Here is a 12,967-nt window from a genome sequence, read left to right as displayed (position 1 = left end):
GTGAGTGGCATCCTTAGATACGCTACTCCCCTGTTACGCCATGCGGCTATGCCACTATTGCAAACACCTAAAGAATCAGTTATGGCCCTGCTGCGCAGCACTGAGAGACGCCTCCTTAAGAACCCTGAGCAGGGACAAGCATACCAAGCAGAGATGCGGAAACTCATCGAGTCAGGCGCAGTGCAGGAAGTTAGCGAGGACACCTCATCAACGGAAAGCTGGTTTATCGCCCATCACCTCGTGACCCATAACGGGAAGAACCGCCTCGTCTTTAACTGTTCTCACCAATTTTTGGGCCAGTCCCTTAATCAGTTCCTCCTACCGGGCCCAACTCTAGGTGCCTCCCTGCTAGCGGTCCTATTGAGTTTCCGAGAATGTCCCATTGCAGTCAGTGGGGACATTAAAGGGATGTTCCACCAGGTCCGTCTCCTCCCTGAGGATCGCCCCCTTCTGAGATTCTTATGGAGAGACCTAGAGGTAGAACAACCACCCAAGATCTTTGAATGGCAGGTCCTCCCCTTTGGGACCACCTGTAGCCCATGTTGTGCGACATACGCCCTGCAAAGCCATGTCAAGGATCCCAGTAAGTCAAACGATGACATGAGGTTCTCCGTGGAGCACTGTTTCTATGTCGACAACTACCTGCAGAGTGTGGCTACATCCAGCGAAGCAAAGGGTCGGGTGGACCGGCTCAGGGAGCTCCTCGCCTCGGGCGGCTTTGAATTGCGACAGTGGGCTTGCAACGACCCAAATGTTCTCAGCCACCTACCTTCAGAGCTCAGGTCCACCAGTCTAGACCTGTAGCTAGCCCAAGATAAGTCCAACCCGTTTGAGTCGACCCTGGGCCTCAGCTGGAACTGGCAGGCAGACTCCCTAGGCTACAAGCAGCGGTTAGTCCCTTACAATGTACCAACCTTGAGGAACATTTATAGAATCCTAGCCTCACAGTACGATCCATTGGGATACCTGCTGCCATTCTCCACTCGCGCCAAGCTCATCCTAAGACAGCTGTGGGACAAGCAGCGAGGTTGGGACGATCCTAACCTCCCTCCGGACCTGCTACAGGCTTGGTCCTGTTGGGAGGCGGAGCTCAAGCATCTGCCGGACATTACCATGCCACGTCCGTATGCGCCTGCTGATAGCCCCCGCAAAGGGACCACTCGGCAAGTGCACATCTTTGCTGATGCCTCAGAAAAGGCCTACGGGGCTGTAGCCTTCCTCCGAACCGAAGACAACCAGGGTAAGGTACATTTATCCTTTGTTCTGGCTCGTTCCCGCATAGCCCCTAAGCGTGTGCATTCTGTACCTCGCCTTGAGCTGTGTGCGGCTCTTGTAGCAGCGCAGTTGGCTTCCACCCTTAAGAAAGAGCTTGCTCTCCCAGTACACAGCACAGTATTGTGGTCTGACTCTACCACCGTACTCACCTGGCTACTTTCACAATCCTGTCGATACAAGGTGTTTGTAGGGTCAAGAGTAGCTGAGATCCAGGAGCTTACGGAAGGCTTTGTTTGGCGCTAAGTAGACTCAGACAACAACCCTGCCGACGACCTGACAAGAGGGAAGATATTGATATCCCTGTTGGAGCCCAATCGATGGTCACACGGACCCGCCTTCCTTCTACAGGGTCCAACCACCTGGCCAGAAATGCCACACTGTATTCCACCTGATGATGCCGCTGAATTAAGGAAAGGTGCTTTCTGTGGGTCCACCGTCACCTCACCTAACATTGCCATTCTACAAAACAAGACATGCAACACCTGGCAGGAACTCATGGACGCTACTGCAAGGGAGCTTCATGGCCAGGCCCCTTCGGTTTACTCACCTACCGCTGAAGAATACCGACAAGCTGAGGTACTCATCATTCAACGAGCCCAGAAGCAATCCTTTCCAGACGACTGTGCTCAGCTGTCAGCAGGGAAGCCCGTGAAAACTTACTTTAGCGCCAGTCATCGACGCCTCCATCGAACTAATCAGAGTAGGAGGCCGGTTACGCCGTCTAGAGGGCCAGAACGAGGTCACCCCACACCCTATCGTCCTCGACGCCTCACACCCTGTGACCCGCCTGCTTATAAAGAAATATGACCAGGACCTTAAACACCCGGGGCCAGAGCGAGTCTTTGCAGAGCTGCGGAGGACCTATTGGATCATTCACGGCCGTGAAGCAGTTCGTCGCTATCAACGTTCCTGTGCAGATTGTCAGCGCTGGCGGGCCAAGCCTTCCATACCTAAAATGGCTGACCTCCCAACCGCACGCCTCCAGTTGCATAAACCTGCCTTCCACGCCACTGGCATGGACTGTTTCGGTCCCATGTTAGTAAAGGTTGGACGACGCCATGAGAAACGCTGGGGTCTCATCTTCAAGTGCTTGACCACCAGAGCGGTACATCTGGACCTCATACGAAATATGGACACTGATGCTTTCCTGATGGCTTTGAGGTGATTCATTGCCAGAAGAGGAACCCCCTCGGAACTGTGGTCAGACCACGGGATCAATTTCAAGGGAGGAGAGAAAGAGCTTCGGGAAGCCTTCACAAGTATGTGTCCAACCCTACAAAGTCAACTCGCTCAACGTAAAATCAAATTCAACTTCAACCCCCCAGCAGCCCCTCACTTTGGTGGAGTATGGGAGAGAGAAGTACGAGCAGTCAAGTCTGCACTCCGCACCTGTCTAGGTACTGAGCCTATCCATGAGGACGTCCTCTCCACCGTCCTGTTGGAAGTGGAGGCCATTCTCAACTCAAAACCTTTGGGCTATGTGTCCGCTGACCTGTCTGACGTCGACCCCGTGACCCCCAATAGCCTCCTACTGGGGCGGCCTGATGGATCACTCCCCCAAATTGTCTCCCCGAAGAGCGAAATCCTGAGCCAAAGGCGCTGGCGGCACTCTCAAATCCTTGCCGACCAGTTTTGGTCAAGATTTATCAGGGATTACCTACCGGGATTGCAAACAAGACAGAAATGGCAAGCCTCCCCCCCCGACCTCCTGGAGAAGTCAGTGGTCATGATCACCGAGCCACAGTTACCCCGTGCCATGTGGTCTATTGGTCATGTGACGAAGATCCATCGCAGTGACGATGGCCACATAAGGTCAGCCGATGTCGACATTAAATGGCATGTGTACACCAGACCAGTAGCTCGACTGGTGGTGCTACCAGCCCTCCCATCGGAAGTGACTCAAGACTCTCATAAAGACTGATGAGCCTTCATTTGAAACAAATGTGCCCTGCACATTTGGGGGCGGCTGTACAGAAGGCTGTAACATTGTTTGCATGCTGTGCTGTTCTATGTGCATGTTTGTGTTGGCAGCGGCTCTGCCTTGTGTTCCCGCTCCGCATGTCACGTGACTCCATGGGGTGACGCGGCATTCTCCGCGCATGAGCAGGGCAGTCCGGAAGAGAGCAGTTCACGGTATGGTGGTGTAGAAGTTCGCTAGTCATAGTCGAAGCGAAGTAAAGCCGAGTTCATGACCAAAAAATTCCGCCATTCTACAAACCTTTAATTCTGCAGCTCAATAAACCTGTCCATCCATCCATCTACCTTTTGGCCATTCCCTGTGTCCAAAACGTCCTTTGCAGCCTGTATGTCACAACCGTGCCAGAGCACGGGCTGCCTGCACTTCCCTCGGCCACACCCCTTTCGTTACCGTAATGTCTGTCACCTGGTTCCTCTTGTTACCCTGTGTATTTAAGCCCTGCCCGTGTATTTCTCCCTGTCGGTGTCTACTGTTGTGATCCGTCCCTGTCCGCGCCCAGTGTTCCTGTCGTTTGGTTTTCCTCGGTCTGTCTGGAGGCTCACGGTCAGAATTTTATCCTTGTCCAAGTGTCCATGTATCCAAGTTTCCAAGAAGACTTCTGTCTGTTTTCTGGCTGTGAGTCTCTATCCCGTTTGTGTCTTCGTTTCCCCACCTGACTCCCTTCCAACTCCCTTTCCCTTCAATAAATCCTAGTCCAAGCTGCATTTGGTCGCCCTGGCTCACCTCATTCCTGACAGAAGACACCGACCAACACAGCGACCAGCGCTTGGACCCCCCTCTACCACCAGCTTCCGTTGCCAAAGCCAAAGTCAAGCCGAAGCCATGCCAAGCCACAGCCGGGCCACAGCCAAGCCACAGCCAAGCCCAAGCCCAAGCCACAGCCACAGCCCAAGCCACAGCCCAAGCCACAGCCCAAGCCACAGACCAAGCCACAGCCCAAGCCACAGCCCAAGCCATAGCCCAAGCCATAGCCCAAGCCACAGCCCAAGCCACAGCCCAAGCCACAGCCGAGCGAAGCCACAGCCGAGCGAAGCCACAGCCGAGCCAAGCCGAGCCAAGCCGAGCCGAGCCGAGCCGAGCCGAGCCGAGCCGAGCCGAGCCGAGCCGAGCCAAGCCGAGCCAAGCCGAGCCAAGCCAAGCCAAGCCCATCTGCGACGCCATCGGTTCCCCAAGTCGCCGCCCGAGTGCGGTTCATGTCCCCCAAGTCGCCGCTCGAGTGCGGTTCATGTTCCCCAAAGTCGCTGCCGATTGCGCGTCAGGCCCCCAGTGTGTGCCGCGAGTGTGGCCCTGGGCCCCTGACCTCCGCTGAGTGCAGTTCTGTTCCCCAAGTTCCTGCCGATTGCGCGTCAGGCCCCCAGTGTGTGCCGCGAGTGTGGCCCTGGGCCCCTGACCTCCGCTGAGTGCAGTTCTGTTCCCCAAGTTCCTGCCGATTGCGCGTCAGGCCCCCAGTGTGTGCCGCGAGTGTGGCCCTGGGCCCCTGACCTCCGCTGAGTGCAGTTCTGTCCCCCAAGTCGCCCCCGAGTGCGGCTCTCTGCCCCTAGTCGCCGCCCCCCGAGTGCGGCTCTCTGCCCCTAGTCGCCGCCCGAGTGCCCAGAGCAGCCTATTTTGACATGAAATAGCCTCGCGCGTATAGCAGCTATCGTTATAGCATTAGCCATCCGCAAAAACCCATGACCCTCAGCTCGCAATCTCCCATGAGCCTCAGCAAAGTGTAAACAATCGCGTCTCTCAAACGAGCTCCTATAAAATGATCAGAACTGACTAAAGTTCGATCTAACGCATTGGTACTACTTACCTATGTTTCCCTTCCATATCGATCCATAGATTTACTCGAAACATGAACAGAGCGGCCTATTTTGACATGAAATAGCCTCGCGCGTATAGCAGCTATCGTTATAGCATTAGCCATCCGCAAAAACCCATGACCCTTAGCTCGTAATCTCCCATGAGCCTCAACAAAGTGTAAACAATCGCGTCTCTCAAACGAGCTCCTATAAAATGATCAGAACTGACTGAAGTTCGATCTAACGCATTGGTACTACTTACCTATGTTTCCCTTCCATATCGATCCGTAGATTTACTCGAAACATTAACGGAGCAGCCTATTTTGAAATGAAATAGCCTCGCGGGTACAACAGCTATTCGGTGACGCCCCCTGACTACAGTTACCGTAATGCTGGGAAGCGATGCGACCTTGTAATTTACTAGTCGTACTAAAACGTACTAAAACATTTTGGCAGAGCACTGTGTACAACCAGTATGGATCAACAAATTCATCACTTGATCCATATATAAGGCGCTGTTGACTTTTGATAAAAATTTAGGTTTTTAGGTGCGCCTTTTAGGGCGGAAAATACGGTAATTATTATCTGCAGATAATATGCCATTGTCGAGTGTCTGTGCTGTAGTAGTGACTGGCAGCGTAATCATGTAATGATTCCTTATCACTAGATGGCAGCTGGGAGCGAATTGCATTGTACGTTAAGACAAGAGAATTAGTGATGCATGAATGTGACAGGTACCAGTGAGAGCATTGTGGCTAGCAAGACTGTGCTGACGGTGATGGAGAAGTTTTTGAAAAGAAAAAATGCTAACTCCGATCTGGGCCCTGGACTAATTTCAGACCCAGATGAAGGCCCTAGTATGAGAAAGAAGGCAAATACCGTGAGCTCGAGGCAATACAATGAGAGTTATATTTCATTCTGATTTACTTTTCCCTGGGATGCAACGACACCAACTCCATTGTGCTTGGTATGTGGTGAAAAGCTATCTAACAGTGCTATGGTACCAAGCAAGCAAGTAAAATATACTGAGATTGACATTTTGTACATGCAACTTTTCATATTGTAACAGTAAAATCTTTCACAAATATTATTACACTTTAACTGCACTTTTTATTTGAAAGAAGAAATACAAAAGATGATAAAAATGCGTTTTTGAGTTGATTCCTATTCAACACACTTCGATAAGAATGACAATATTGTTAATATAGGTGGCTACCAGAGGCGTAGCCAGGAATTTTTCCAGTAGAGGCGCACGCCCACAGGAAAAAAAATCCTGTGAAAAAAATCACCCACGCCGTTCGCTGATCGCTAAAACAACATCCGGGTCCGGGAGGCAAACGGTGAATGAATAACATCGCGCGCATAGAATAGCGCAAGCACATTCGCGCAAGACCGAAAGAAAAAAACGGCATGAAAATGAAGAATCGAGAAAGCTCCATTTTTTTCAACCGGGGCGCAGGGAGTCCTAACCGGGGCGCCGCCCCGGCTCGCCCCGGCTTGGCTACGCGTCTTATCAGATTTTTGTTGATGTGCCTCGAGAGTTTTTCCAATGAAAAGGTGTGCCGTGAATGAAAAAAGGTTGACAAACACTGCTCTAGAGTAGCTTATTCATTATTTAATTTGACTTTGTTGACTCCCAGCGCGGATGTTAAAACTTCTCTTTGTTGCGTTGAATAAAGAGCCAGTTACAAACCACGACGTGCCTGATTCATTGAAACGCTACATTGGTGTCAGAAGTGAAAGTTATCTATAGCGAAGGTATGGCACTGCGTAAGGACTGTGGCAGTGGTCGGCCGCGGGTGAAGGAGGAGGTGGTGGACGGCAGTTCCGATGGTGCCTGAGTCCGTGACTTGGACCCCAAAGTGTCGGAGCACGTGGAGCTCTTGAGGAAGACCACCAGGAAGCCGGCGTCCGACGCCGGGCTCACAGAGGAGGCCCTGTCCTGCTTGTTACTGCTTAGCCCAGCCGAGAGGGACGACTATGGGGCTTTGGTTGGTGTCCTCTGCCGGCGTTTTGGGCAGTGCAGCCAGCCCAATGTCCTGCGCTCGGAGTTGTCGAACCGGCAAAGACAAGCTGGTGAACCGCTCCGTGTACTGGTTGATGACATTGAGACATTGTCGAGGCGTGCATACACCCATATGCCGGCTGATGTGCAGAGTGAGCTGAACAGGGACTAGTTCATCCGCGCCATTACACCAAGAGAACTGCGGATCCAAACCCAACTCCAACTGGCACACCCACACACTCTCCAGGAAGCGCTGGACCTGGCTGTGGAAAGAGAGGTCATAGGGGACACTGGTGGATGAGTTGACCGAACATATCCGCACAAACGCACTGCAGGCCCCTCGCAGCAGTACCCGTTCCCGACGGGGCCCTCAAGTGTGATGGGTGTGTGGCCAATCTGGCCACATTACCATTCAGTGCCCCAAAAAGGCTGGGGGTCAGGGAAACGGCCCGGGGTCTGTGTAGAGTGGACGCCACAGACCTGTGCGCCTGTGTCCCGTATCGGCTTGTTTCCTGGTGGTGGAGTCTAACTGCACAGGCGGGGAAGCGAGGCTTCACTTCCCCCAGAAGCAGAAGACAGTGCAGAGTTCGCGAGGGTGGTGGGCTGGACACATGCGGGCGATTTTTGCCATATCCTGGCAGGTGCTCTTTGCATGGCCCTTGTTCACAACGGCTCTACTGCAACGATATTGAGACCCGATGTGTTCCCAGCTGGAGCACAGTCGGAACCTACTGGTGTCAAGCTGTGAACAGTGACTGGCGAACTCACCCCAATGCTTGGAAGAGGGGTGGTGACTTTACATGTGGGGGGAATGTGCATGAACCTTTGGGTGTGGGTGGCAGCGGTACGGGACCCCTGCATCTTTGGATTGGACTTGCTGCGAGCAGCCCGTTGCGTGTTGGACTTGGGGAGGAACACATTGACCTTTCCAGGAGGCCCTACTGTTGATATGGTGCACCTCACGCAGTTCCCAATCCCACATCTGCCGACGTCAAGAGTAGCAGTGACAGAGCATGAGCCTGACCCGTCCTCACTGCTCCTAGTTCCTTCCACAGCCACACAGGATCCTCTTGGCCGCCTCGGTTGCCTGACCCGGGGCTCCGCGGCAGATGATGCAGGCAGAGAGTCGGGGGTGAGGGAGGTGTGGAAGCGCAGCTGTGATGGCTTAAAAGTGGCGCAACAGAGGAGCTGTGGCTTCTACTGTGGGAATTCAAGGACATTTTTGCACTGAATGAAGAGGAGGTGGGCCTGACAAACCTAGTGTAGCACAATATTGACACTGGGGATGCACGGCCCATCAAAACACGACCCCGCCGCCTTTCGCTGGCACATCAGGAGGACGCTGACAAGGCAATTGATGAGATGCTGAAGTCTGGCATCATCAAGCCATCTGATAGCCCATGGGCCTCAGGGGTCGTCATGGTTAACAAGAAAAAGTCAGTGAAGAAGAGGTTCTGCGTGGATTATCGACCCCTGAACAGTGTGATGAAGAAAGCCTCCTACCCCTCTGCCCCTCATTGATGAGACCCCGGACCTGGTATCTGGGATGTCAGGGTTTTCTAAAACTATCTTGATCGTATGATTATGTTGGAATGTGTGTAACCAGTAATAAATAACCTAGCTTGTCCCATCCTACACAATGTCGTAAAACATCCCCTGCTCTGCTAATCTAGAGGTCAAGGGCTTTAACTTGTCTATTCAGTCCACTGTCACCCCCACCCTTTTTCTCGTAATAAAGATGCTCTTGTGGGAAGCGAGAGTCAGACTTCGTTCGACCATCGCTGTAAGCACAGCGACGAGTGAACTCTCCGCCTGCAGGTGTCTAAAACGACTAACTTGTCTCCGAGTGGTTCTTGCAAAATAAGTTAGAGTGAGCACCACTCTAACATGGGCCATCCTGGTTCTCCTCGCTGGACCTGTGCAACGGATATTGGCAGGTGCGTCTCGCCCCTGAGGCACCGCCAAAAACAGCTTTCTGTACCGGAAAAGGGTTGTGGCAGTTCCGCGTCCTCTGTATTGGTCTGTGCAATGCACCCGCTACTTTCGAGCAGCTTATGGAAAAGGTGCTGGCTGGCATTCCCTGACAGGAATGTTTGGTCTATCTGGATGACATTCTTGTCCATGGGAACTCTTTCAAGGCGGCTTTGGGGGCCCTGCGCCAGGTACTACAAAGAATTTCCACTGCTGGCCTGTAGTTGCATCCTGACAAGTGTTGCTTCATGAGGAGAGAGTTGGAGTTCTTGGGGTACAAGGTGGGAAGGGAAGGCATTAGGACTCTGGAGGAGAAGGTGCAGGTCGTGCGAGACTGGCCTGCTCCCAACAACTTACGTGAGCTGAAGAGCGAGCTCTGTCCTGGGCTGTCCCTTGAGGTTGTGGGTGAGAGGAGGATGTTGATTAAGCTTAAATCCATCATGGACAACACCTCTTACCCCCTCCATGAGATTGTGCGGTCCCTGAGCAGCTCCTTTAGCGGCAGACTTTTGCACCCTGGGTGTAGGAAGGAACAGTTCCACAGGTCCTTCATTCCCTCTGCTGTCAGACTTTACAACATGCGTGGCACCTGATAAAATGAATGTGTTTTGTCTCTACTAGCGGCACTTGTTTTTGTCCTTGTCTGTTATTTACCCTTTTTTGAAATTTTGGCACTTGTTTTATTCTTGCACTCGTATTATTCTTGCACTCATATGCGCTGTTGTGACAAGTGAATTTCCCTGCTGTGGGCTGAATAAAGTTCAATCAATCAATCAATCAATCAATCAATCAATCAATCAATCAATCAATCAATCAATCAATCAATCAATCAATCAATCAATCAATCAAGCTTTCTTGGATTAGCATCCTATTACCGGCGGTTTGTACGGGGCTTTTCGTGCAGAGCCGCTTCTCTTTTCCATCTGCAGCGCAAGGCCATTAAGTTCGAGTGGACGGTGGAATGCGCACAGGCCTTCAACTCCTTGAAAGGAGCATTGACAAAGTCTCCCATCCTTGTTCCCCCTGATCCTAAACTGCCGTTCCTCCTGGACACATACGCCAGCAATGTTGGGATGGGGGCAGTCTTGCGTAAAGTGGGGGCAAAGGGAGAAAAAGTTGTGGCATACTTCAGCAGAACCTTCAAAGTCAAAGTCAAAGTCAAAGTCTGCTTTATTGTCAACGTCTTCACATGCCGAGACACACAAAGGGATCAAAATTACGTTTTCTCTATCCCACGGTGACAAGACATATTACACGATAGACATACAAGTAAACGACGCAATATAAAAAACAAGAAGGCACAAACAATAAATAATAAGAGTAATAATAAATAATAAATAAACAGATAACACAACAAATAAGAGCCAGTGTGCATACAGACAGTAAAAGTACAGGACGCTACGCAGAACGGGGAAGCGAGTTCAGGATCCTAACAGCCTGGAGTATGAAGCTGTTTGAGAGTCTGGTGGTGCGGGAGCGCAGGTTTCTGTACCTCTTCCCAGAGGGCAGAAGCTCGAACAAAGAGTGAGCGGGGTGACTCACATTACTCACAATCGTGGTCGCCTTGCGAGTGAGATGGGAGGTGTAAATGTCCTTCAAGAAGGGGAGCGAAGCACCAATAATCTTACCAGCCGTGTTCACTATGCGCTGCAGGGCCTTCAAGTTGTAGTCAGTGCAGCCGCCACCCCAAACAGCAATACAGCTGGAGAGGACGCTCCCAATGGTGCCGCGGTAAAATGTAGTCATGACGGCCGGAGTTGCGCCAATAATCTTACCAGCCGCGTTCAACAAGACGGAGCGACGCTATTGCATCACACGTAGGGAACTGCTGGCTTTCGTGAGGGCTATAAGCCACTTTCGATATTATCTGCCGGGTTTACCCTTCACGGTACGCACTGACCATGCTGCACTCCAGTGGCTCATGTCTTTTAAGGAACCCGAAGGACAGATTGCATGCTAGCTTGAAGAACTAGCACCATATACCTTCCGAGTGGAGCACAGGGCCGGGCCTCGCCATACCAACTCGGGCGCTATGTCTCAACGGCCTTGTGCACTTGCTGGCTGCGGCTTCTGTGACCAGAAAGAAGGCAGAGAGAAAGAGCTGCGCGGTGAGGAGCAGGATCCTATGCATGATCTTGGCGAACATGTTTGCAGAGAGATGCAAGTTGTGGATGCACCTGAATGGAGAAAACAGCAGCAACAGGATGTGGATCTGCAACCCATTATGCAGTGGGTGGAACGAGGCCAAACACCATAGTGGGAAGAGGTCTCTGGGCACTCGCCTGCCACGAAGGGACTATACGCCAAGATGGAGACACTCCGGGTGAGGGATGGAGTACTCCAGAGAGCTTGGAAAGAACCTGCTACTGGGGGAGAGAGGTAGAAGGTGTTTGTCCCCAAGGCTCTGAGAGAGGCTGTGTTGAAAGCCTGTCATGGGCCTCCAGGAGCAGGGCACTTTGGCGTCTCAAAAACCCTCCACCGACTCCGGCAAAGTTTTTATTGGGGTCAGCTCAGGCGAGATGTTGAGGACTTTTGCTGCCGCTGTGACCTCTGCACAGCGTACGAGGGACCCCTGGAACAGTCTCGTGCGGTGTCTCGTGCACGTCTACAACAACTGACAGTCGGCGCACCAATGGAAAGAATTGCTCTGGACATAATTTGCCCATTTCCCCGAATCGATAAAGGAAATCGTTTTCATCCTAGCTGCGATGGACTACTTCACAAAATGGCCGGAAGCATATGGCATTGCCGATCAAGAGGCTGAGACCGTTGCAGATGCTCTGGTGGAAGGCATGTTCGCGAGGTTTGGGGCAACCGAGGTCATTCACAGCGACCGGGGATGAAACTTTGAGTCAGCTGTGTTCGCGACAATGTGTAAGAGAATGGGCATGGAAAAAATGCGCACTACACCTCTTCACCCTCAAAGTGATGGACTCGTTGAACGCTTTAATAGGACCTTGGCAAAACAACTTGCAATCCTCACAGTGGAGCACCAACAAGATTGGGACAAGCACCTCCCCCTAGTCTTGTGGGCTTACAGGTCTGCTGTGCAGGATTCTACCTTGTGGACTCCAGCCCTGCTCATGCTGGGTCAAGAACTGCGGACGCCGGTAGAAATGGCATTTGGCAGACCTCCAGATACGCCGGCCGTGCCGCCAGGACCGGAATATGCCAGGAGGCTCCAGCACCGGTTGGAGTCAGCCCACACTTTTGCTCGAGATCAACTGCAGAAAGCTGGCCTTAGACAAAAAAGACATGCGGGCCAGAGAAAGAGACTTCATGGCTGGAGAGCTGGTGTGGGTGTACAGTCCAAAAAGGAAAAAAGGCAGGTCCCCTAAATTAGACAGCCACTGGGTGGGGCCGTGTGAGGTGCTGGAAAGACTAGGGGAGGTGGTATACAGGCTACAGCTGCCCCCTAGTGGCAGGCGGGTGGCTCTTCATTGGGACCGCCTGGCCCCATATAAAGGTGATGCTCGTCCGCAGTGGCACACACGATCCCGGACTCAGGCCCGGCACGGCACAACTCTCACATCCCCAAGACGGACCACTGTTCCCCCTCTCTCTCCCGAACAGGCAGTTGTTCCTGTAGACTCATCGCCTGGTTCCACACAGGCTGTTCTGAGGACCTCGGGACCTTGCTGATTTTGTTTGTGACACCTCGGGACAAGGTTTTTGAGATGGGGGGAGCAGTGTCGCAACTTGTGTGTATAATTACTGTTCGGTAGTCCAATTGCCTAGGGAGGCCGTGAGGGCAGCAACGGGGGGTGGGGGGGGGGGGGTGGGGGGGTGACGGGGGGGGCGCATGCGAGAGGGGGGACTTGACTTTGTTGTCTCCGAGCACGGATGTTAGATCTCTCTTTGTTGCGTTGAATAAAGAGCCAGTTACGACAAGACACTCTTTTGACAAGAGGTCACTTAAAACAAACCTTGAGAATTCTAGACCCTATCAAGTGC

Source organism: Syngnathus typhle, linkage group LG1, assembly GCF_033458585.1.
Source record: "Syngnathus typhle isolate RoL2023-S1 ecotype Sweden linkage group LG1, RoL_Styp_1.0, whole genome shotgun sequence".
Taxonomy (NCBI): domain Eukaryota; kingdom Metazoa; phylum Chordata; class Actinopteri; order Syngnathiformes; family Syngnathidae; genus Syngnathus; species Syngnathus typhle.
The sequence above is the reverse complement of the archived record's forward strand: the minus strand, read 5'-3'. Positions refer to the sequence as shown.